Source organism: Cucurbita moschata, unplaced genomic scaffold, assembly GCF_002738365.1.
Source record: "Cucurbita moschata cultivar Rifu unplaced genomic scaffold, Cmos_1.0 Cmo_Scf00123, whole genome shotgun sequence".
NCBI classification, from domain to species: domain Eukaryota; kingdom Viridiplantae; phylum Streptophyta; class Magnoliopsida; order Cucurbitales; family Cucurbitaceae; genus Cucurbita; species Cucurbita moschata.
In genome coordinates, this window is record NW_019268639.1 from 70,870 (window position 1) to 96,148 (window position 25,279).

At 36.0% G+C, this 25,279-nt stretch overlaps 4 non-coding genes across 4 annotated transcripts; 3 read left to right on the plus strand and 1 right to left on the minus strand.

The window, feature by feature from the left end:
• Window positions 1–3,605: 3,605 nt before the first annotated feature.
• On the plus strand, window positions 3,606–3,687 carry TRNAS-GCU. Its single transcript has one exon. It is a non-coding gene; the product is annotated as a tRNA-Ser (tRNA).
• A 661-nt stretch (window positions 3,688–4,348) lies between these two features.
• Window positions 4,349–4,430, plus strand: TRNAS-GCU. The gene has a single exon. It is a non-coding gene; the product is annotated as a tRNA-Ser (tRNA).
• Window positions 4,431–5,163: 733 nt separating this feature from the next.
• TRNAS-GCU lies at window positions 5,164–5,245 on the plus strand. The gene has a single exon. It is a non-coding gene; the product is annotated as a tRNA-Ser (tRNA).
• A 7,639-nt stretch (window positions 5,246–12,884) lies between these two features.
• TRNAG-GCC lies at window positions 12,885–12,955 on the minus strand. Its single transcript has one exon. It is a non-coding gene; the product is annotated as a tRNA-Gly (tRNA).
• Window positions 12,956–25,279: the final 12,324 nt, after the last annotated feature.

Consider the following 25,279-nt stretch of genomic DNA (forward strand, 5'->3'; position numbering starts at 1 on the left):
CTCGATATGTGGCTAAAGGCTATGTGCAGAAGGAAGAGATTAATTACTATGAGATTTTCTCGTGTAAGACTTCCATTCAAATTTTGTTGGCTTTGATTGCCCAAAGTAATCTTGAGCTTGCACACTTCCATTCAAATTTTTTTTTTTTTTTTTTTTTTTTTTTTTTTTTTGCATGATGATCTAGATGAAAAAATATACATGACACTTATAAATGGTTTTTGTATAGCTCGATGACAACATTTGGTATGCAAATTGAAGAAATTTTTGTATGGGCACAATCTCCTTGCCAACCGTATAAGAAGTATGACCACTTCAAGGTAGAGTAAAAGTATACTCATAGCCAATTTGATCATTGTGTGTATTTCCAGTGTCTTGATGATGGCTCGTTTATATATTTTGCTCTTGTATAATGATTACATGTTGACTGTGGAGATTGACCAGCTCAAATATTAGTTTTCTATAATATTTGAAATAAAAGATTTAGTCGAAGCAAAGATAGTTGGAATGGTGATAGAGCAAGATCGACCCAGAGGTATAATTTGGTTGACTCAATCTCAATACATGTGCAAGGTGGGCACATGGAGGATGTTCCTTATGCGAAAGTTGTTGGTGCTTTGATGTATGCTATAGTGTACACCCAACCTTATCTAAGCATGGTAAGCCGTTATAGATAGTGTGAGACATAAACTTGTAGAAACTTTGGTCATAGTGATTGTCGTTCGTAGGTGTAGGAAAATTTATTCTCTGCNAAAAAAAACGAGACACAAAACTTGGAGGTTCTACCGGCGGGGAGCAAAGAAAATAAGAGAGAAATGGATTTATAAGAGCAAGGTAAATGAATCTGGAGAAGTTGATATATACAAAGCAAGATTGACGGTAAAAGGCTACACACAAGAGTAATGAATTGATTTTACGGAAGTGTATGCACCTGTGGCCAGAATAGATACTGTTAGAATGATAATTGCTTTTGCAGCCTAGAAAGATTGGAAACNAGAATTTTATTATATTAAAAGATGAAATAATTATTTTACCCATTTTTTCCAAATTAAATTTTTTAATAAATAAAAATATCCATAACTTTTTACTTTATTTCAAGAATAAAAGTTTCAATGATCTTTTAATTTTTTAAAAACTTTCAAAACAATTCTAAACTTTAAAAAGTTTGGTGAGTACCTTTCAAACTTTTTAAATCATCTTCTATTAGGTTTCGAGATTTTCCTTTGCTCTATAGGAAGTTCAGACTTACCCTTTACTGTGCTCTAAGCTATTGTGTAGGTCTCGAAGTTCTAACTCATTCCTCATTAAACATCTACCTTTGTTGTCCCTAGTGCCTCTTTGAGATTTGTTCCTAAAACAACAACAACAAAGTTGCTTAGTTGTTTTGGCTAAGTGGTTAAGGCATGTGTTTGCTAAGTACATGGGGTTTTCCTGTGAGAGTTCAAATCTCTCGAGTGATGAAAAGTTCATTTTTATTTTTGTACTAGCCAAACGCAACAGCTAAAAGATATTGTCTGCTTTGGATATTGTCCTCTTTGGCCCGTTAACTTATGAGGTATTCACACCTTTAAATATAAGGAATGCTTCGTTCCCCTCTAAAACCCATGTTGGATCTGTCATGACCCAACTTTAGAGAAATGAAAAGATAAATTTTGCACACTTTAAAAGTCAAACAACACCTTTGTCACAAATTTGAAGTTATTTACAAATAGAAAAAAGGGCGTGAGATCCAAAAGAATTCAAAATCAACCCAAAAAATTATAAAACTAATTGATGTCCTAGATCGAATACAACTAACATACACACCGGGTCGGCACCCCTCTATGATAGTAGAGATCCCGATCATCTCCCCACCTTGACTAGTACCTAAACTAGAAAAGGAGAAAGGTGTAAGTATAAAAATATACTTAGTAACCAACCTACTTGTAGGTGTCATCGCTTCCTTCTTCTACTAGGTTTCCACGATTTCCTTTGGTCCATAGGAAGTTCAGACTTACCCTTTACTGTACAATAAGCTACCGCGTAGGTCTCGAAGTTCTAATCGATTCCTCATTAAATATCTATCTTTGTTGTTCGTAGTGCCTCTTCGAGATTTGTTCCAAAAACAAAAAAGTTGCTTTGGCGGAGTGGTTAAGACGTGTGCTTGCTAAGTACATGGGGTTTCCCCGCGAGAGTTTGAATCTCTCAGACGATGAAAAGTTCAATTCTTTTTGTACTAGCCAAAGGCCACCGCTAAAAGATATTGTCCGCTTTCGATATTGTCCTCTTCGACCCATTACCTCACGAGGTATTCAGGCCTCCATTATAAGGAATGCTTCGTTCCCCACTCCAACCCATGTTGGATGTGTCATGACCCAATTTTAATTTGAGAGGTTTTGAGAAATCGAACTTGCGACGAAAAGATAAATTTTGCACACTTTAAAAGACATACAACACCTATCATAAATTTAAAGTTCTTTACAAACGGAAAAAGGGCATGGGATACAAAAAGAATTCAAAGTCAACCTAAAAAATTAAACAACTAATTGATGTCACACATCGAATACATCTAACATACACAACGTGTCGACACCATTTTGTGATAGTAGAGCTCCAGAGCATCACCCCACCTTGACCAGTAACTGAACAAGGAAAGGAGATAGGTGTAAGTATAAAAATCTACTTAGTAACCAACCTACTTGTAGGCTGCCATCGCTTTATTCTTCTACTGGGTTTCCACGACTTTCCTTTGGTCTATAAGATGTTCGGGCTTACCCTTTACTGTGCTCTAACAATTATGTAGGTCTCGAAGTTGTAACTGATTTCTCATTAAACATCTACCTTTGTTGTCTGTAGTGCCTCTTCGAGATTTGTTCCTAAAACAAAGAAGTCGTTTTGGCTGAGTGCTTAAGGCGTGTGCCTGTTAAGTACATGGGGTTTCCCCGCGAGAGTTCAAATCTCTCAGGCGAAGTAAAATTCATATTTTTTTTGTACTAGACAAAGGCCACTGCTAAAAGATATTGTCATCGTTGGCAGTTACCTCACGAGGTATTCAGGCCCTTATTATAAGGAATGCTTCGTTCCCCTCTCCAACCATGTTGGATGTGTCATGACCCAATTTTAAATTTAGAGGTTTCGAGATATCGAACTGCGACAACAAGATCAATTTTGCACACTTTAAAAGACATACAACACCTTCGTCATAAATTTCAAGGTCTTTACAAACGGAAAAAGGGCATGGGATACAAAAAGAATTCAAAATCAACCTACAAAATTAAACGACTAGTTGATGTCCCAGGTCGAATACATCTAACATACACACCGTGTCGACACCGTTTTGTGATAGTAGAGCTCCAGAGCATCACCCCACCTTGACCAGTAACTGAACAAGGAAAGGAGAAAGGTGTGAGTATAAAAATCTACTTAGTAACCAACCTACTTGTAGGCTGCCGTCGCTTCATTCTTTTACTGGGTTTCCACGACTTTCCTTTGGTCTATAAGATGTTCGGGCTTACCCTTTACTGTGCTCTAACAATTGTGTAGGTCTCGAAGTTCTAACTGATTCCTCATTAAACAACTACCTTTGTTGTTTGTAAAGCCTCTTCGAGATTTGTTCCTAAATCAAAAAAGTCGCTTTGGTCGAGTGGTTAAGGCGTGTGCCTGCTAAGTACATGGGGTTTCCCCGCGATAGTTCGAATCTCTCAGGCGAAGTAAAGATCATATTTCCTTTTGTACTAGCCAAAGGCCACCGCTAAATGATATTGTCCTCGTTGGCAGGTTACCTCACGAGGTATTCAGGCCCTTATTATAATGAATGCTTCGTTCCCATCTCCAACCCATGTTGGATGTGTCATGACCCAATTTTAATTTTAGAGGTTTCGAGATAACGAACTGCGACAACAAGATAAATTTTGCAGACTTTAAAAGACATACAACACCTTCGTCATAAATTTCAAGTTCTTTACAAACGGAAAAAGGGCATGGGATACAAAAAGAATTCAAAATCAACCTAAAAAATTAAACGACTAATTGATGTCCCAGGTCGAATACATCAAACATACAAACTGTGTCGATACCGTTTTGTGATAGTAGAGCTCCAGAGCATCACCCCACCTTGACCAGTAACTAAACAAGGAAAGGAGAAAGATGTAAGTATAAAAATGTACTTAGTAACCAATCTACTTGTAGGCTGTCGTCGCTTCATTCTTCTACTGGGTTTCCACGACTTTCCTTTGGTCTATAAGATGTTCGGGCTTACCCTTTACTGTGCTCTAACAATTGTGTAGGTCTCAAAGATCTAACTGATTCCTCATTAAACAACTACCTTTGTTGTCCGTAGTGCGTCTTCGAGATTTATTTCTAAAACAAAAAATTCGCTTTGGCTGAGTGGTTAAGGCGTGTGCCTGCTAAGTACATAGGGTTTCCCCGCGAGAGTTCGAATCTCTCAGGCGACGTAAAGTTCATATTTCTTTTTGTACTTGCCAAAGGCCACCGCTAAAAGATATTGTCCTCGGTTGCCCGTTACGTCACGAGGTATTCAGGTCCTTATTATAAGGAATGCTTCGTTCCCATCTCCAATCCATGTTGGATGTGTCATGACCCAATTTTAATTTTAGAGGTTTCGAGATATCGAACTGCAACAAAAAGATAAATGTTGCACACTTTAAAAGACATACAACACCTTCCTCATAAATTTCAAGTTCTTTACAAAACGGAAAAAGGGCATGGGATATAAAAACAATTCAAAATCAACCTAAAAAATACATTTCAAGTTCTTTACAAACCGATAAAGGGCATGGGATACAAAAAGAATTCAAAATCAACTTACAAAATGAAACGACAAGTTGATGTCCCAGGTCGAATACATCTAACATACACACCTTGTCGAAACCGTTTTGTGATAGTAGAGCTCTAGTGAATCACCCCACCTTGCCCAGTAACTGAACAAGGAAAGGAGAAAGGTGTGAGTATAAAAATCTACTTAGTAACCAACCTACTTGTAGGCTTCCGTCGCTTCATTCTTCTACTGGGTTTCCACGACTTTCCTTTGGTCTATAAGATGTTCGGGCTTACCGTTTACTGTGCTCTAACAATTGTGTAGGTCTCGAAGTTCTAACTGATTCCTCTTTAAACAACTTCCTTTGTTGTCCGTAGTGCCTCTTCGAGATTTGTTCCTAAAACAAAAAAGTTGCTTTGGCCGAGTGGTTAAGGCGTGTGCCTGCTAAGTACATGGGGTTTCCCTGCGAGAGTTCGAATCTCTAAGGTGACGTAAAGTTCATATTTATTTTTGTACTGGCCTTGGCCCGTTGCCTCACGAGGTATTTAGGCCCTTATTATAAAGAATGCTTCGTTCCCATCTCCAACCCATGTTGGATGTGTCACGACCCAATTTTAATTTTAGAGGTTTCAAGATATCGAACTGCGACAAAAAGATCAATGTTGCACACTTTAAAAGACATACAACACCTTCGACATAAATTTCAAATTCTTTACAAACGGAACAAGGCCATGGGATATAAAAAGAACTTTACAAACGGAACAAGGCCATGGGATATAAAAAGAATTCAAAATAAACCTAAAAAATTAATTTCGAGTTCTTTACAAACGGAAAAAGGGCATGGGATACAAAAAGAATTCAAAATCAACCTACAAAATTAAATGACTAGTTGATGTCCCAGGTCGAATACATCAAACATGCACACTGTGTCGATACCGTTTTGTGATAGTAGAGCTCTAGAGCATCACCCCACCTTGACCAGTAACTAAACAAGGAAAGGAGAAAGATGTAAGTATAAAAATGTACTTAGTAACCAATCTACTTGTAGGCTGCCGTCACTTCATTCTTCTACTGGGTTTCCACGACTTTTCTTTGGTCTATAAGATGTTCGGGCTTACCCTTTACTGTGCTCTAACAATTGGTTTGAGAGGGGAAGGAAGCATTCCTTATAACTAGGGTGTGAATACCTCTATGAGATCGTGAGGTAACGGGACAAAGTGACAATATCTTATAAAAAAGTAGATGATACTAGGGACAAAGTGACAATAACTTTTTTATTTTAGGACTGAATCTCGAAGAGATACTAGGGACAACAAAGGTAGATGATTAATGAGGAATCAGTTAGAACTTCGAGACCTACACGGTAACTTAGAGCGCAGTAAAGGGTAAACCCAAACTTCTTGTACACCAAAGGAAAGTCGTGGAAACCTGGTAGTAGAATGATGCTATGCGGGCTTACAAGTAGGTTGGTTACTAAGTATATTTTTATACTTACACCTTTCTCCTTTTCTAGTGTACTGGTCAAGGTGGGGAGATGCTCTGGAGCTCTACTATCACAAAGGGGTGTCGACTCGAAGTGTATGTTAGTTGTATTCGACCTCAGACATCAATTAGTTGTATAATTTTTTCGATTGATTTTGAATTCTTTTGTATTCCAAGCCCTTTTTCTAGTATGTAAATAACATTGAAATTTCTGACCCAGGAGTTGTATGTCTTTTAGAGTGTAAAATTTTTTATCTTTTCATCGCTTCCATCCCAGATTCAACATATTTGAGAGGGAACAAAACATTCCACACATAAGGGTGTGAATATCTCTATGAGGTCGTGAAGTAAGGAGCCAAAGTGGACAACATGTTTTAGCGGTGGCCTTTGGCTAGTACAAAAAAATAAACTTTTCGTCGCTTGAGAGATTCAAACTCACGCAAGGAAACCCCATGTACTTAGCACGCACGCGCCTTAACCACTCAACCAAAGCGACTTTTTGTTTTAGGAACAAATCTCGAAGAGGCACTTGGGAAAACAATGGTAGATGATTAATGAGGAATCAATTAGAACTTCGGGACATAGAAAGGGCCTACAAGTAGGTTGGTTACTAAGTATATTTGTATACTTACACCTTTCTCCTTTTCTAGTGTACTGGTCAAGGTGGGGAGATGAAAACTCGGGAGCTCTACTACCACAAAGGGGTTTCGACTCGGAGTGTTGATTAAAGTGTAAAATATTTATCTTTTCATCGCCGGAGAAGTTTGAACTCTCGCAGGGAAACCCCATGTACTTAGCAGCTCAGGAGCTCTACTACCACAAAGGGGTTTCGACTCGGAGTGTTGATTAAAGTGTAAAATATTTATCTTTTCATCGCCTGAGAAGTTCGAACTCTCGGAGGGAAACCCCATGTACTTAGCAGGCACACGCCTTAACCACTCGCCCAAAGCAACTTTTTTGTTTTAGGAACGAATATAGAAGAGGCACTAGGGACAACAAAGGTAGCTCGCCCAAAGCAACTTTTTTGTTTTAGGAACGAATATAGAAGAGGCACTAGGGACAACAAAGGTAGATGATTAATGTGGAATCAATTGTTTTAGGAACGAATATAGAAGAGGCACTAGGGACAACAAAGGTAGATGATTAATGTGGAATCAATTAGAACTTCGGGACATACAGAAGAGGCACTAGGGACAACAAAGGTAGATGATTAATGTGGAATCAATTAGAACTTCGGGACATACACGGTAGCTTAGAGGGACAACAAAGGTAGATGATTAATGTGGAATCAATTAGAACTTCGGGACATACACGGTAGCTTAGAGCGTAGTAAAGGGTAAGCCCAACGTCCTATAGACCAAAGGAAAGTCGTGGAAACTTAGTATTAGAAGGAAGCGATGAGGGCCTACAAGTAGGTTGGTTCCTAAGTAAATTTTTATACTTACACGTTTCTCCTTTTCTAGTGTATTGGTCAAGGTGGGGAGATGCTCTGGAGCTCTACTATCATAGAGGGGTGTCGACCCGGAGTGTTTTAGTTGTATTCGACCTGGGCCATGAATTAGTTGTATAATTTTTTGGGTTCGATTTTGAATTCTTTTCGTCAAATCTTGGAGGGAAACATGGTGTGATTAACAAGCACACACCTTGACCACTTATTCAAAATGACTTTATGGTTTTATGAATAGTAGTCTTGAAGAGACACTAGTAGAGGGGTGTCGACCCGGAATGTTTGTTCCTTGTATTTCACGTGGGACATCAATTAGTTGTATTCTCTTTGAACAGGTGCTGTTTGTCTTTTCAAAATTTATCTTTTCGCTGCAGTTCCATTTCTCGAAATCTCAAAAATTGGGTCGTGACAAATCTAATTCATGGATTATTTCTAGTATCTACATTATCCATTAACTCTGTTAGTTCTAATTCATGGATTCTCGACAGTGGAGCTTCGAATCATATAGTATCCAAAGCTTTTGTTATGACTGAACCAAAGGCTGCAAACATTTGCAATAAAATTGCCTAACGAAGGAACAACACATGTGTCACTTACGGTCAATGTTTTCTTTAATCCTGGCCTTAAATTAAACAATATTTTGTGTGTCTCCATTCAATTTAAACATGTTGTCTATTAGCAAACTTACCAATGACTTGAAATGTTGTGTCACCTTCTATCCTGATTCTTGTGTTATGCAGGACTTGGCTAAGGGGAAGATGATTGGCTCGAGTAAACAATTTGGAGGTCTCTATCATATTTCTTAATCTCCAATCAAATATTTAACTAATCAAGTATCTCAATCATCTAATTTGTGGCATTTACGCCTAGGTCATTCTATTTATTTTTTCCTGTTTTAAATTTCTAACGTATCAATTTCATCTTAATAATGCTACTTTTTCTCATAACTGTAGTATTTGCACGTTAGCAAAATAAACTAGGTTGTTTTTTTTCAAGAAGTTCAATAATAACACATTCTACCTTTGACATGTTACATTGTGATGTTTGGGGATCTCATAAAATTCCTATGCATTTTGGTTTGCGTTTTCTTCTCACTATTGTTGATGATTTTACTCAATGTACTTGGGTTTTTCTTATGCAACATGAATCAGAAGTACATCATTTGTTTATGAACTTTGTTAACCTCGTTCAAACTTAATTTCATACTACTATCAAGATAGTACGGTCAGACAATGAGACTGAATTTCTGTCTTTACAAGCATCGTCATATTTTTTCCTGTTTTAAATTTCTAACGTATCAATTTCATCTTAATAATGCTACTTTTTCTCATAACTGTAGTATTTGCACGTTAGCAAAATAAACTAGGTTGTTTTTTTTCAAGAAGTTCAATAATAACACATTCTACCTTTGACATGTTACATTGTGATGTTTGGGGATCTCATAAAATTCCTATGCATTTTGGTTTGCGTTTTCTTCTCACTATTGTTGATGATTTTACTCAATGTACTTGGGTTTTTCTTATGCAACATGAATCAGAAGTACATCATTTGTTTATGAACTTTGTTAACCTCGTTCAAACTTAATTTCATACTACTATCAAGATAGTACGGTCAGACAATGAGACTGAATTTCTGTCTTTACAACCATTTTTTACTTTGTACTTTGTGTGGCATTGAATTTCAGCGCTCTTGTGTCTATACTCCACAACAAAGATGAGTCGTAGAGCGTAAGCATCGTCATATCCTAAATGTAGCTATCATCATATCCTAAATGTAGCTAGGTCTCTCTCTCCTCTTTCAGCCACACATTCCACTTAATTTTTGGGAGAGCTCATTTTAATTGTTGTTAATCTTATAAATAGAACACCATCACCATTTTTATCTAACAAGACATCCCTTGAAGCACTCTACAAACAACCACCTACATTTCATCTTCTTAAAGTTTTTTAATGTAAATGTTATGCAATTGTAGTACATCCTAAGCAAAAATTTGAACCTCGGGCAATTCCTTGTGTTTTCGTAGGATATACTTGTGGTTACAAAGGCTCCAAGTTGTATGACATGCAAGCTCACAAATTATTTATCCACTGTGATGTTAAATTATGTGAAGATGTTTTTCCTTTTTCATCAGCTTCACAAACTTTGACATTAGTTCCTTCGACTCTCGTTTTACCACTTCATGATTCATCCTACTCAAACGTCTATTCTAATCGTATCCCACTTTCTATTTCGTCATCTCCTCCACCTTCTATTCCTTCTCCAGATTCACCCACTAATTATAATCCTATCCCTCCTAATACACCAGTTTCACTCCGACGTTCTACTCGTACCAAACAACCTCCAGCTTGGCATAATAATCATGAGATGTCTTATGCAACCAATTATTTAACCTCTAGCTCAAGTTCCAACACGAGCACCAAGCATCCCCTTCATCATTACCTTTCTTTCTCTAGTGTTTTTCCTACTCAACCTGCTTTTCTATCTCTTATTACAGCCCGACAGAAGTTAAAACTTATGATGAGGTAGTTGGCGACCCATTATGGCAGCAGGCTATGAATGCTGAAATTGCAACTTTGGAACGTAATCATACTTGGTCTCTCGTTCCTCTACCACCTTGCCATAAAGCTATTGGCTATCGTTGGGTGTACAAGATTAAATACAACTCTGATGGTTCTTTTGAACGTTATAAATTTTATCCGGCAGTAAAGGGGTATACTCAGGTTGAAGATATTGATTACAAAGAGACATTTTCTAATACAACAAAGTTTACTACACTTCGTTGGTTACTCACTATTGCTACTTCTCGAAAATGGTTCACACATGAGTTGAGTGTTCCAATTGTATTTCTCCATAGTAATCTTTAAAAAGGGAATGAGGGAAGGAGTGAGGAGAAAATTTTCCCTATTACATAATTAGGACTAGAGACAGAGATTATATTCTCGATTCTTATCCCCTCCTAACTCCCTTGACCCGTCTCGTTCCCGCCTGCCTCAAAGAGAGATTTTTTAAGTTCCATTTCCAAGTTTTATATGTTTCTAAAGATGAAGAAATCTATATATTTTCCATTCCAAACAACAATGGGTTTTATGTCTTCCAAGCTTGGGTGGGTTGAATGTGTTGCTTTCATTTGTTTGATTTATGTAATAACAAATGTCTTTTACTTTTGGATTAGTTTTTTTTTTTTTTTTTGCTAATTGAACTCATTTATTTATGTCATTAGGGTTGCTTTATTTTTGTCTCGTTTCCGAACAATATTGTTGATTCAACTATTAATTTATGACTTGGATAAAACTAATTACTATTTTTGTGTTGTTTTTCTTAGATTTTAAAATTATGTTATCAAATTTTGGGTTTATAATTTAGGCACAGATTAAGTTTATATTTTTCTTAATAGAGTAGATGAAATGAGTTCAATTTAGGGCAAAGTGGTTCTACTTCAATTTCTAATAACATGAGTTGATCAAAATCAATGGATAGTTTATATCTAAAAAGAAAACGTATATATTAAAAAATTTATTTAAAATGACTATTTTTTTTAGAGAATAATAAATGGAGAATTTTATTGTTATGTTGCATACAAGTGATGCTATGATATCATATACACTATTCTAGGATTATGTTATGTCATAGAACAATGTTATGTTTTCGATATTATTTGATGCATGAACCTTCATGTATCATGTCATGTAAACTATGTTAATACGTACCCTCTATGACTATGAGACATTAGAAAATCATGTATTATGAATGGGAGGTGCATCGAGATACTTTCCCGTTATGATTAGTACAGACACATACCTTACAATTTTATGTTCCTTATGATATTATGTGGGTCTTTTCCCTTCATGGTATTTGGTAGTGTGAGTGTGCACAAGCTCGAAGAGCCAGCCCACAGAGTACTCTTATACGAGCCTACCTAGTGGCCAATGTGCACATTCATGGGTCGTGTGTAGGATAGTACAACATATTCAACCCTACTCGGACTGAAAAGCAAAGCCCAAACCCATGACACAATGCATTTATGAAAGGATAGGTCCAACTATATTACACATGATTCATTTTCCGACCCTAACAGTGAGGTTACTTATTGAGTATTTATTAAAGTACTCAAACCATGTGCTACTCTTATTTTCATGTAAAGGTAAGACACCCATTTACAGATGACAACGTCGCTTTGAAGGCCAAGGAACCAAAGTTAAGGTAGTTGCATTCATGTTATTTTTAATGATCCTTAGGTTAGACAAGGGCACTATTTAAACTCATGTTATCTATTTTCCATCCATAACAATATTGTTTTAATAAATTTATTATGAACATTTAAGCCTATAGCACCATTTATGAAACGTTATAAATGAATTCTTTCATGCATAGTAATCATGTCATGTATGCAGTTGCCGATGAATCAAATTTTAATTTCATTTCGAATATTTTGAATAGAATTGAAACTCAAGGTTAAAATAAATACATCAACCAACCTAAAGGGATAAGAAATGAGAAATTAACTCCAAATGTAAATTTGTTAACTTAATAAGGATCGTTTTAAATTTATGTACCGTTGTAAATTTGGCTCTATTTCTCAACACTAATACCTTGTTTAATGTTGAGGTATTAGTGTTGAGAAAAACTCAAATCTTTGATCTTTTATTTTTTAAACTAAAAAATTATTATAATTATAGTTTTGATATAACACACCACAAGAAATTAATATGGTACTTGTGTATGCATTTTTGAAGAAAAAGGAAAGTGAAATCGAACTCAAAAGTGTTTGTCTTTTGTAGGGATTAAAAGTAATAGGGAAGTAGGGATTAAAAGTGTTTGTCTTTTGTATAACTTCTACCTTAAAAATAATAGTTTAGGGATCATCATTGCTCCAACATAAAATCGAACTCAGGGATGTACCTCATATCAACATTGCTAATCTTCAAGATACTCCAACCGAGAATCGAACTCGGGTCTATATCATGGCAGGATACTATTCTACCAATAGACCACTAGTGCATCTACCTTAAAGAAGATCCATAACGTACTCGTATTTTGGTCATGCAGTTCTTCCGAAGCCCTTCACTTTTAGTTTCACTTCTCGATTTAAAAACAAAAAGCTTGATAGTCCTACTCGTGAAATTTATAAATATAAACAATGTTGTAACAAACACAAGTTTCAACATTTTGCACTAATATTCATCATTGCCAATCTTCACAAGATGCACCAGCCAAGAATCGAACTCAGGTCTGTACCGTGGCAGGGTACAATTCTACCACTAGACCACTGGTGCAGGTACCTTTAGGTATATCCATAACGTACTCGTATTTTTGTCATATAGTTCTATTGAAGCCCTTAGCTTTTAGTTTCACCTCACGATTTAAAAAAAAAAAAAAAGCTCGATAGTGCTACTCGTGAAATCTGTAAATATAAACGATATTGTGACAAACCCAAGTTTGAACATTATGCATTAATATCATTATAGCTAATCTTCAAGATGCACCAGTCGAGAATCGAACTCGGGTCCGTATCGTGGCAAGGTACTCCATACAGTACACATATTTTGGTCATGCAGTTCTTTTGAAGCCCTTAACTTTTTGTTTCACATCTCGAGATAAAAACAAAAAGCTCGATAGTGCCACTCGTGAAATCAATAAAGTTAAAAGAAATATTGTACCAAACCCAATTTTGAACATTATGCACTAATATAATAATCATAGCTAATCTTCAAGATGCAAGAGCCGAGAATTGAATTCGGGTCTACATCGTGGCAGGGTACTATTCTACCACTAGACCACTGGTGCATGTACCTTCAGGCATATCCATAACGTACTCGTATTTTTGTCATGTAGTTCTTCTGAAGCCCTTAACTTTTAGTTTCACCTCCCGATTTAAAAAAAGAAAAAGCTCGATAGTGCTACTCGTAAATTCTATAAATATAAACGATATTGTGACAAACCCAAGTTTGAACATCATGCACTAATATCATCATTGCCAATCTTCAAGATTCATCAGCCGAGAATCAAACTCGGGTCTGTACCGTGGCAGAGTACTATTCTTCCACTAGGTCACTGGTGCATGTACCTTGAGGCATATTCATAACTTACTCGTATTTTGGTCATGCAGTTATTCTGAAGCCCTTAACTCTTAGTTTCACCTCATCTGAAGCCCTTTAACTTTTTGTTTCACCATTCGATTTAAAAACAAAAAGCTCGACACTCGTGAAATCTATAAAGTTAAATGATATATTGTAACAAACCCAAGTGTGAACATTATGCAGTAAAATATAATAATCATAGCTAAAATTCAAGATGCAAGAGCCGAGAATCGAATCTGGGTCTACATCGTGGCAGGGTACAATTCTACTACTAGACCACTAGTGCATGTACCTTCAGGCATATCCATAACGTACTCGTATTTTGGTCATGCAGTTCTTCTGAAGCCCTTAACGTTTAGTTTCACCTCGCGATTTAAAAAAAGAAAAAGCTCGATAGTGCTACTCGTAAATTCTATAAATATAAACGATTTTGGGACAAACCCAAGTTTGAACATTATGCACTAATATCAGCATTGCCAATCATCAAAATGCACCAGCCGAGAATCAAACTCTAGTCTATACCGTGGCAGAGTACTATTCTACCACTAGACAACTGATGCATGTTCCTTTAGGCATATCCATAACATACTCGTATTTTTGTCATGCAGTTCTTCTAAAGCCCTCAACTTTTAGTTTAACCTCACGATTTCAAAAAAAGAAAAAAGCTCGATAGTGCTACTCGTGAAATCTATAAATATAAACGATATTGTGACAAACACAAGTTTAAACATTATTAATTAATATCATCATAGCTAATCTTCAAGATGCACCAGTCGAGAATACAACTCCGGTCCGTATCGTGGACGGGTACTCCATAAAGTACACATATTTTGGTCATGCAGTTTTGTTTTTATGAAGCCCTTAACTTTTTGTTTCACCTCTCGAATAAAAAATAAAAAGCTCGATAGTGCTACTCGTTAAATGATATACTATAACAAACCCAAGTTTGAACATTATGCACTAATATAATAATCATAGCTAATCTTCAAGTTGCAAGACCCAAGAATTGAATTCAAGTCTACATCGCGGCGAAGTACTATTCTACCACTAGACCACTAGTGCATGTACCTTCAGGCATATCCATAACGTACTCGTATTTTGGTCATGCAGTTCTTCTGAAGCAAACTTTTAATTTCACCTCACGATTTAAAAAAAGAAAAAGCTCGATAGTGCTACTCGTAAATTCTATAAATATAAACGATATTGTGACAAACACAAGTTTGAACATTATGCACTAATATAATAATCATAGCTAATCTTCAAGATGCAAAAGCCGAGAATTGAATTCCGGTCTACATCGTGGCAGAGTACTATTCTACCACTAGACCACTTGTGCATGTACCTTCAGGCATATCCATAACTTACTCGTATTTTGGTCATGCAGTTCTTCTGAAGCCCTTACATTTTAGTTTCACCTCACGATTTAAAAAAAGAAAAAGCTCGATAGTGCTACTCGTAAATTCTATACATATAAACGATTTTGTGACAAACCCAAGTTTGAACATTATGCACTAATATCAGCATTGCCAATCTTCAAGGTGCACAAGCCGAGAATCAAACTCTGGTCTATACCATGGCAGAGTACTATTCTACCACTAGACCCCTGATGCATGTACCTTTAGGCATATCCATAACATACTCGTATTTTGGTCATGCAGTTATTCTGAAGCCCTCAACTTTTAGTTTCACCTCACGATTTCAAAAAAAAAAAAACAAGCTCGATAGTGCTACTCGTGAAATCTATAAATAAAAACGATATTGTGACAAACACAAGTTTAAACATTATTAATTAATATCATCATAACTAATCTTCAAGATGCACCAGTCGAGAATACAACTCGGTTCCGTATTGTGGACGGGTACTCCTTAAAGTACACATATTTTGGTCCTGCAGTTCTTCTGAAGCCCTTAACTTTTTGTTTCACCTCTCGATTAAAAAACAGAAAGCTCGATAGTGCTACTCGTTAAATGATATACTATAACAAACCCAAGTTTGAACATTATGCACTAATATAATAATCATAGCTAATCTTCAAGATGCAAGAGCCAAGAATTGAATTCGAGTCTACATCGTGGCAAAGTACTATTCTACCACTAGACCACTGGTGCATATACCTTTAGGCATATCCATAGCGTACTCATATTTAGGTCATGCAATTCTTCTGAAGCAAACTTTTAATTTCACCTCATGATTTAAAAAAAGAAAAAGCTCGATAGTGCTACTCGTAAATTCTATAAATATAAACAATATTGTGACAAACCCAAGTTTGAACATTATGCACTAATATCATCATTACAAATCTTCAAGATGCACCAGCTGAGAATCGAATTCGGGTCTATACTGTGGCTAGGTTCTATTCTACCACTAGACCACTAGTGCAAACATATCCATAACTTACTCGTATTTTGGTCATGCAGTTCTTCTGAAGCCCTTTAACTTTTAGGTTCACCTAACGATTTAAAAAAAGAAAAAGCTCGATAGTGCTACTAGTAAATTATATAAATATAAACTAATCTTCAAGATGCAAGAGCCGAGAATTGAATTCCAGTCTACATCGTGGCAGGGTGCTATTCTACCACTGGTGCATGTACCTTCAGGCATATCCATAACTTACTCGTATTTTGGTCATGCAGTTCTTCTAAGCCCTTAACTTTTAGTTTCACCACGATTCAAAAAAAGAAAAAGCTCGATAGTGCTACTCGTAAATTCTTAAAACCAAAGTTTGAACATCATGCACTCACCAGCCGAGAATCGAACTCAAGTCTGTACCGTGGCAGGGTACTATTCTACCACAAGACCACTGATGCATGTACCTTTAGGCACATCCATAACTTACTCATATTTTGGTCATGCAGTTCTTCTGAAGCCCTTAACTTTTATGTTCACCTCACGATTTAAAAAATGAAAAAGTTCGATACTGCTACTCGTAAATTCTATAAATATAAACGATATTGTGACAAACCCAAGTTTGAACATCATGCATTAATATCATCATTGCAAATCTTCAAGATGCACCAGCCGAGAATCAAACTCGGGTTTGTACCGTGGCATGGTACTATTCTACCACTAGACCACTGGTGCATGTACCCTCACGCATATCCATAACTTACTCGTAATTTGGTCATGCAGTTCTTCTGAAGCCCTTAACTTTTATGTTGACCTCACGATTTAAAAAACGAAAAAGTTCGATAGTGCTACTCGTAAATTCTATAAATATAAACAATATTGTGACAAACCCAGGATTGAACATCATGCATTAATATCATCATTGCAAATCTTCAAGATGCACCAGCCGAGAATCGAACTCTGGTCTGTATCATGGCAGGGTACTATTCTACCACTAGACCACTGGTACATGTAACTTTCGGCATATCCATAACTTTCTCGTATTTTGGTCATGCAGTTCTTCTGAAGCCCTTAACTATTATGTTCACCTCACGATTTAAAAAACGAAAAAGTTCGATAGTGCTATTCGTAAATTCTATAAATATAAACGATATTGTGACAAACCCAAGTTTGAACATTATGCATTAATATCATTATAGCTAATCTTCAAGATGCACCAGTCGAGAATGAAACTCGGGTTCGTATCGTGGCAGGGTACTCCATACAGTACACATTTTGGTCATGCAGTTCTTCTGAAGCCCTTAACTTTTTGTTTCACATCTCGATATAAAAACAAAAAGCTCGATAGTGCTACTCGTGAAATCTATAAAGTTAAAAGAAATATTGTACCAAACTCAATTTTGAACATTATGCACTAATATAATAATCATAGATAATCTTCAAGATGCAAGAGCCGAGAATTTAATTCGGGTCTACATCGTGCAAGCGCCAAGGAATCTCATTTACATGCACTTAAAAGAATATTTTAATATTTGCTTCTGACTATTAATTTAGGATGATAGTATCCTAGAAATATTGAGTTTAAATTGGTAGGATATTCTGATGCGGATTTTATGATGATATATTAGAATGCATTGATATGATTATTTGGACATTTTTATTATTTTAGGTTTTCTTATTTTCATATTATTTGGACATGGCCAAAGCGACTTTTTTGTTTTAGGAACGAATCTCGAAGAGGCACTCGAGACAACAAGGGTAGATGATTAATGAGGAATCAATTAGAACTTTCGGACCTATACGGTAGCTTAGAGCACAATAAACGGTAGACCCGAACTTTCTATAGACCAAAGGAAAGTCGTGGAAACCTAGTAGAAGAAGGAAGCAACGAGGGCCTACAAGTAGGTTGGTTACCAAGTATATTTTTATACTTACACCTTTCTCCTTTTCTAGTTGGTCAATATTAAATATTAATTAAATAGTTTAATTAATCATTTAATGTTACTTTAATTTGAAATTCATTATTCAAATTAATTGTTGAATTAAAATGAAGAAAGTCAAAATGTTGACTTCATCTAATGGAAAAATCCATGTTAGTGGAATTTTGAGGTGTCAAAATTTGGTTTAACCAAACTTGCATGTTTGCCAAATAAACCCCCACAAGTTTGAGTGGAATTTTGAGTGCCAAAATTTGGTTAACTCAAACATGCATGCTTGCCACATAATCCCAAACATTTGAGTGTAATTTGAAGTGTCAAAATTTGGTGATCTCAAATTTGCATGAACATGCAAACATGACTCTTTAAATAGATTGATCATGATACATGGAAGGTCTTTTTCATCTTGGTGAAAAACCTTGAGAAAAACCTCCCACAAATACTCTCCCAAGTTTAGTCACTCACCGGATTCCACAATCCCGTTCTAAGGCCGGAGGATAGTGGAGAAGACACTAGTGGTGGTTCGAAACCGGTTCGTGAGGCAAAAGGAGTTTGAACTACAAAAGGTTAGTATTTAAACTCATTAAGTTTTAATACTTATGAACATGCTAGTTATTTACAATAATTGATGTTCTAAAAGTGCCTAAGATCCAAATTGCTTCCGCGTGTGTTATATTAACACCATCACACATAAGGTTGAGACCTATTTTGAAGTTAAGCATAACGAAATTAGCACACATGAATGAGTTAAGTTTAATGTCTTCGAGAAACTCTACAATAAATGAAGCTGCACGAAGACCAAATAAGTGTCAAGGAAGCGATTGACATATGAAGATGGTTAGTGGGAGTTGGTTGAAGTGTAGTGCCAATATGGGAATGTGTTACAACCTTCTAGACTTTGCTACCATATGGGTTTATGCCATGGTTGTCTTAAGAGCCTCACCCCAAGGGTGCACCGTTATGTGTGACTAAAAGAATATGAGTGTTGAGGCAAAGGTGACCATATCTAGGGTGCGCTCCTAGCATAGGTATGGATATGCTAACACTAGCTAGTTTGATCATGGTTTTTCTTGTGAGTCCCTGTTAGAGTTCGAGAGAAGGGCGAGGGAGGCCATGGGGGAATAGTTCACAACCATTAGACAATTGTTTTTGTGCTTATGTTGCAAGACTCGGAGACCAAGAATAGATCCATAAGTTGGATAGTTCATAAGTAGTGCGTAGTTTCCTTATTCATTCTGAAGCATGTTATTTCCAACGGGTTCATTCGCAGGCAATCTGAAGTTTGGATCGTCATCAAGGATACTGAGATTAAGTGAGAGAGAGAGTGACAATCCTTGGACCAATTGTGTCTCTGAGAAAGTCATCAAGGATGATGAATAGTTTAAGTGGAGGAGAATTTCACAACAATGCTACGAAAAGAGTAGGTTTTGACCCTCATATAACGATAGACGAAGCAGTTACCCTCAAATGGTGCCCATCCAGTCGCAAGAGTGCCAAGACAGATGAGTGCCATGATGTGACTGAGGAGGATGGTGCATCATCTAACACACCAAAGAGATCTTCATTAAAGCCAAATTGAGGCATATGAAAAACAGAGGCAATGATGTCGACATGAGAAACAAAGATAGGTTTGATAAAGGGTCGGGTAGGGCCCCGGGAGGGTTCCAAAAGAAGTTTGGGCATATGGGTCTAGAATGAAATCCTTCCATATGAAACATGAAAGGTCACCAAATTTGGGTGTAAATCGGACACTAGACATGCGCTCCATGAGGCGGATATGTACTCGTGCATGCACAACCTTCTGTGCACGTGAGCAATGCATGAGTTTTTTTTTTTTTTTTATTGTTGTGTTTGACCTCCATTCGATTATTTTTTACTCTAATTTTAATACTAACCCTATTATAAATTGAATTATTATCTAGTAGAAAAATCTCAGAAATTTCAGAGCTCTTAAGATACAAAAATAATAATAATAAAAATAAATAGTTTGAGAAGACATGCATAGCCATCACAATTTTCTCAAGTAATACTTGTCTGGATCCCAAGCATGCAAGCATATCTTACCTTAGGTAGTAGAATATGCATGTTTAAAACCTTGGAATGACGTTTCAAGATGAAAAATGCAAGTATGTTATATAAAATTGCCAAAATACCACCAGGATAAGAATTTATGATGCATGTCGATTTTTAATATTTTTCGTTATGCTAGAATGGAGAATGGGTTATTTTAATCTGCGCTTCGAGCCATTGATGGATTTTACCTCTCCGTTGAGCTTGTATGAGTGCATGATATAGTATGTTTAGCTCCATGAGGTTGATTGTGTGTTCTCTTTATAGAGCATGCTTTTCTGCTCAGAGATGAGATTAGGGCGCTAGAGTTAGGTTGGCTAGACGATAACCTAGGTCAGGATGCCTCTAGTAGACTGAGTACCTTATGATTGTGAGCGGAGGTCAACAATAACTAAGAAAACTTGAGGAGTCAGGTACTCTGAAAGTGAAAGTTAGCATGAAGCTACCTAGTCCTCTTAACAACCTAGTGGACCTCAACAATGCACAGAGATGACCAAGGGGATTTTTAGAATATGTGTTCTAAGCTGTAGGTAATCAATATGAACATCTCCCTAACAAGCATGCATGAGTGAACCAAATTAAGATTAGGGCATTACAACCAGAAATATTTACAAGTAAATCTCGGTTAGTATTTTTTCTGTAGGCTGTGCACCTCAATATCATGAGCAACAATCAAAGGTCTAGATTTGTGTGCACTCAAAAAAATGGATTAGCTCCAAAAAGCTAACCCCGAAAAGTCTTAAAAAGGTTAGGTGAGTTTTAAACTACTTAGATGCCCTTAAAAACCTAGTAGATTTGAAGGAGAAAGATGACTTAGAAAACTTAACATAACTAGTAGCAGCGCGACGGTATCACTAGTCTTAGCCTCATATCCCCTCTAGTACATCTTTAGTTCGCAGCCTTCGTAGTGGTAGTGGTATAGCTACTATAAAGTTAAGTCTAGGTCGAACAGTGTAGCACGACGAGGCTATCCAAGTGCTACTATCATGTGTGGAAATGGCTTGGGATCTCCCAAGCAAGACCTTTGGTGCTATAAACTGTGATAGGTAAATTTGTCATTTTGACCTTCCATTCATAATTAGAGGTCTTGATTAGCCCTAATAGGACGGCTAAGAATGAAGAAAAAGAGGAAAAAAAAAAGAAAAAAAGAAAAGAAAAGGAAAAGGGAGAGAAGAAGATGAGGATTTTGCGTTCTTGAGAAAGAGTCAGAGAGAATGTTGTAATCAGCTCCAAATGGTTGTTTGGAATAGGAATTTGTTGGATTTCCTTCCCAAGAATTGCTCAAGTAAGTTTGAAAAACCATTCTTGACTTTTGATTTGTTTAAATCCAAGAAATAATAGAAGGAAAGTGTTTGAAGTTCTTGATTTTAACTTTTCTTAAGATTGGAGAGCTTTTCTTAGATTACTTTTAGTATGTTGATATTGGAGAGATGTCACACAAGTTTTATGAAGGAAGTCGTTGTTGATTCAGACTGGAAGACGGTGTTCTGATGAACGTCAAGTAATGGTAAGTTTTTTAAGTTTTGAATTCTTGACAAAATTTATACTTGATTATTTCTTGCTACGGGAGACGGGAAATTCAGAGAAAAATACATATATGTAGATGGGTTAAAAATCTACATATTTGGTAATGGAATCAAATTGATTCGAGGTCTCGGTAAGAAGTTACAAAATTCAAAAGTTATTACAAAGGAAATTTGGAACCACATCGTTTTTCTGAAAAATTGAACATGGATGAAGAGGGAGCGGACACGCGTTGGTAGGTGGCGGCGATAGTGCGTCTGTAGTAGAGTGGGACACGTGGCAACACATTGAGTGGAGATATTCGTTCGACTACTTGTGGCGACACATGTGCGGGTTGACCCGATTCGACAACTCGTGTTTAACTCGAGACTTGCACGCCCGCAACTTGTGAACCTTCGACCAAAATCGGAAGTGCAACTCGAACCCAATCCAGTTATTTGACTGCTGATTCCTATTTGCAGCAACCCTCTGCATGTGATAGTTTTGCGTAAAATCGCGCATGAAAAGTCTTTCCCGGTGCGTTTAAGTTTGTGTGAGTCTCTTCTTCCCCCGTTTGACCTATATTTAACAATTCTTCATTTCAATATTAATACTAACCATGATAGTGCTTGAAATAGGACCTACGGGAGAAATTTCAAAAATTTTGGAACTTCTAACATGCGAAAAAGCTAGCTCAGGCAAACATATATCATCCAAGTAGGTAACCACAAGAACTTTAGGGAAGTAATACTTATAGGGATTGCTAGGACGTGCTAGCATGCGAGCATTACTTACGTTTGATGGTTAGAAAATGCATGTTAAGGACTTGAGAAAGGTGTATTTGGATAAGTATGTACTATATGTATGTGATGGTAAAATTACTATTATGCCCTTGGTTGATATTTCTGGGAAACATGTTGTTTTATGTATTATGTAAAGCTAGATATGGGATATGCATGACTAGAATATCAATTGAGCAATAAAGATGAGTATGTTATGCACGATGTAAGAAATTACAAAACTGTCTCTACGATGATATGTTTTTTTTAATGTTGTTTTATATGCTTTCTCTTGTGTTAGAAAAGAGGATGGACTATTTTGATCTATGTTCTGGGTGATCAATGGATGTTTTCTCCTCGTTGAGTTTTTTTACTTGTATAAATGTATTATACATTATGTCTTAACCCTAAGTGTTTAACTGTGTGTTTTCCTTGTAAAACGTGTTTATCTACACAGAGCTAGATGTTAGATTTAGGTGTTAGAATAATTTGATTTGGTAATTTGATTTGGTTAAATAAACATCATTTTTTTCATATAGTTAGATTATTTTTTTCATATAGTTAGATTATTTTTAGCTATTTAGTTTATCTACTCTTTATTTCTCTTAGTTATTCGTAAGGCTATAAAAGCCAAGTTCAACATTCAATAATATCATCAAACTCAAATTGTTAGCCAACTTCAATATTCAATAATATCATCAAACTCAAATTGTTTAGCCAAGTTAAATATTCAATAATATCATCAAACTTAAATTGTTTATGTTTCAGGCTTAGTCATTCTTCGATCAAAATTGGACTGAGAAAAATATTGAAATTTATGAGAACACAGCTGAAGAAGGAGAAATCACAGAGGAAAGGACAAAACCGATTGCTGAAACAATTGAACCAGTTGCTGAAAACGAAGAGGAAGAAATCACGGAGGAAACAACTGAACTAGTTGCTGAAACCGTCGAACTAGTTGCTGATAACACTTTTCTAGTAGCTATTGCACAAAATTTGTCAATAAGGGATGGGAGAAATCGACATCCACCTGTATGGTATGCATATTATAATTTCGGTGAAGGCTTATCTGAAGAGGATGAAGAAAAGGAATTCTTAATGATTTCAGATCCGGTGCATTTTGAGGAAGTTGTCAAAAGTCCAAAATGGAGATTGGTTATGAATGAAGAAATCAAATCCAATGAAAAAAAAAACGAGACACAAAACTTGGAGGTTCTACCGGCGGGGAGCAAGGAAAATAAGAGAGAAATTGATTTATAAGAGCAAGATAAATGAATCTGGAGAAGTTGATAAATACAAAGCAAAATTGACGTTTAAAGGCTACACACAAGAGTAATGAATTGATTTTACGGAAGTGTATGCACCTGTGGCCAGAATAGATACTGTTAGAATGATAATTGCTTTTGCAGCCTAGAAAGATTGGAAACTCTATCGGTTAGAAGTCAAATCAACTTTTTGACGAGTTAAAAGAAGATATTTTTGTTGAACAACCAAAATGCTAATTCCAAATGGGAAGTGAGGGGATGGTGTACAAACTCCAAAAGGCTCTCTATGGGTTAAAACAAGCACCTAGAACATACGTTTAGTCGAAAAGAATCATACTTCATTAAGAAAGGATTCAAAAGCAGTTCCAATGAGCAGACACTCTTCATCAAGAGGAAGGGAGGCAAAATTCTTATTGTAGGCATTTATGTTGATGATCTTTATTTATTGGAGATGATAAATAATTATTGGAGTTTAAATGTTCGGGAAGAAAGAGTTTGATAGGACTGACTTAGGTCATATGAGATTTTTGGTCCTAAGTAAGGATGAATTTAGTAGAGTATCTATGTGTTATTCGACGTATAAAACTTGAAAAACTCTTGAGGGAACAAATCAAGTTAAAGAAAGAAAGATTAACATGTTAGTTTATAGTTATGAACTATTTAAATTGGATGCATATAAATCTATAGGTGATATCTTTACTAGATTTCCTAATATTCTAAATGCTTTGAAAAATCTTGGAAAAATATATTCTACTCCGAAAAATGTAAGGAAAATTCTCAGGTCTCTGCCTAAAAGTTGGGNTTATTTGGGTTTTAACCATAAAACATAAGAATGATGTTTTGAATTTTTTTTTTAATTACTAAAATTATGAGGGACCATGGGGGAGAATTGGATACTTTAGCATTTGAAATATTTCGCAAAGATAATGCTTTTTATCATGACTTCTCTTGTCCAAGGACTCCTGTTGAAAGGAACACGGGTACTTTGAAAGAATTTGCTAGATCAATGTAATACTCTTTCTAATGAGTATATTTAGAGTGATGATTTAGAAAGAAATTCTGGAGATTTACTTGTCAATGACAAAGGCAAAGAAACTATTTCAAGTAAAGAAGAGGTGAGCTCAAATGAAAAGAAGGAAGAAATTTCTTAAGATATGCCTTATCTCATCCCAAGGACTTGATTATTGGTGATCTCGAACAAGTGAAAACTCGTTCTTCTATTAATTTATTTGATAATCTTGCTTTTGTTTCTCAAATTTAACCAAAAAGACTTAAGAATGCTGAAAATGATGAGTTTTGGATTTTAGTTATGCAAGATGAACTTAATCAATTTGAAAGGAACAAAGTTTGGGAATTAGTCCTTCGGCCCTCTAATATTTCCATTATTAGAAGTTTTTAGAAATAAAATTGATGAAAATGAGAATATCATTACAAAAAAATTTAGGCTTGTAGCTCAAGGTTATTGTCAGGAGGAGGTATAGACTATGAAGAAACTTTTGCACTGGTTGCTAGATTAGAAACTATTAGAATGTTACTTGTTGTTGCTTCTTACAAAAATTTTATATTGTATCAAATAGATGTTAGAAGTTCATTCTTAAATGGGTATATCATGGAGGAAG